The sequence below is a fragment of the Triticum dicoccoides genome, chromosome 7B (genome assembly GCF_002162155.2).
Source record: "Triticum dicoccoides isolate Atlit2015 ecotype Zavitan chromosome 7B, WEW_v2.0, whole genome shotgun sequence".
Classification (NCBI taxonomy): Eukaryota; Viridiplantae; Streptophyta; class Magnoliopsida; order Poales; family Poaceae; genus Triticum; species Triticum dicoccoides.
In genome coordinates this window covers 490765571-490767658 of record NC_041393.1, presented here as the reverse complement: position 1 = coordinate 490767658, position 2088 = coordinate 490765571, and positions in this window count along the sequence as shown.

The window sequence follows — 2088 nt, the reverse complement described above, 5'->3', positions numbered from 1 at the left end:
TTGCGTCGAGACACTCCCCAAAAACCTTATTGTCGTTCTCCCGGGTAGGATCTTGAACGACAGGGTTCCGGAGGCACCTGCTCTGCCGACCAATCGTGTATGCGGTCGTCGGGATGGGATCGCCGGAGGCAGCACAACGAGAGGAACACTAGATGACGGCTAGGATTGTGCGAGAGGGAGTGAGTGAACTGAGTTAGGGTTCACTCCACTGGCCAGCGCCTTCTTATATAGGTCGTCAGGTAGATGGTCCTGGGCCAGGCCCACGACCGAGTCCGCGAACAGCCCACAGTCCAACGTCTTGGACAGTGGCGCTTCCGTAGGCGACTCGTTAAATAATTAACAATTAATTAACCATTTCTGACCGGCAAAAATAAGCTTTGGCTCGGCTCATTCCCGCAACCCGCGGCGTGCGCTCGTCATGACGTGCGAGGCGGGCGGTGGAGGAGGAGGAGTGCGCATGTACAGCCCCTATTCCCAAGCTCCCAATAGCAAGTGGTAGAGCAACCCTTATAAAAAGGTCTCACCCTTCTTACTATCGCAGTATGGGACTAAACTTCCCACACTTCCCACCACTTGCCTACACATGCATGGGCTTTAGAGACTAACCAGGGATTATTGTCTTATATGGGCCTAAGCTCATCCATAATCCATCAACCCCCACCAGATCTCGAGGCACATAAGTTCGTCAACTGTTCCAAACAATGTTTGATATACCAAAATTTTCAGTGGAAACTGTTAAGTTGAACTTCCACCTAGAGCAATAGAATTAGACTTCTTCACAACTGAACAATGGACTATGCCTTGAATTACCAGTTTAGCATGCAGAAGTTTCGCCTATTGCCAACTGATACCTGGCTGCCGAAGGCTAAACCCCACGGGTGGAGCTTATTAGTCATACTCCATACCATCTCATGAGCTTCCTAGAGATCACCCAATCTCATAGACTGTGACCAGCAGTCGGGCTCACATAGGTGTGTTCCTTCAAAGAATGCTCTGTAGGTTAGCATCTTGCTTACATAAGCTTTGGAACACATTAAGACAAAAGTCAGCCTGCCTTACAGAATTGAGAGTATTAACAATGAAGCCAACAGATGTCAAATTGTTATTGAACTTCTCATGCCATTGCTTAGGCACTTGTTTCAGGCCATATAAAGATTTCACTAGCTTGCACACCTTTCTTTCCTGACCTTTTACTACAAAGCCATCTGGCTGTTCCATGTAAATTTCCTCGTCTAACTCTCCGTTAAGGAAAGCCGTCTTAACGTCCATCTGATGAACGAGAAGACCATGCGAGGCAGCCAAAGCAAGTAACACTCGAATGGTTGTCAGTCTAGCCACAAGTGAGTAAGTATCAAAGAAATCCTCTTCTTCCTTCTGGGTATAACCCTTGGCCACAAGCCTAGCCTTGTACTTCTCAACAGTACCATCGGGCCTAAGCTTCCTCTTGAACACCAACTTACATCCCAATGGTTGGCAACCATAAGGACGATCAGTGATCTCCCATGTCCCATTTGCTAAGATGGAATCCATCTCGCTACGGATCGCGTCCTTCTGGTAGTCAGCATTCGGAGATGCATAAGCTTCTGAAATGGAACTGGGAGTGTCATCATCCACGAGGTACACGAGGAAATCATCACCAAAAGACTTTGCAGTCCTTTGTCTCTTGCTCCTAATAGGAGCTTTCTTGTCATCCTTCGTGGAGCTTTCATCACTTTTATGTTCATAGTATTCCATCGGAATGGCAGGTTCAGGAGTCTCATTAGATTCCAGTCTAGAAGTGCTTTGCATATCTCTCATGGGGAAAATATCCTCTAATGTAGCATCCTTAGACTCTATAATTGTACCGACCTTCTGGTCAGGTACCTCAGATTTCACTACTAGAAATCTATAGCCAACGCTATTCTTAGCGTAGCCCAAATAATGCAGTCCACAGTCTTTGGTCCAAGCTTACGCTTTTTGGGGATCGGCACATTGACTTTCGCCAAACAGCCCCAAGTGTGCAAGTAAGAGAGTGTAGTTATTTTCTTTTTCCATTGCTCGTAGGGAGTAGTCTCATTATCCTTCACGGGAACTTTATTCAGGACATGA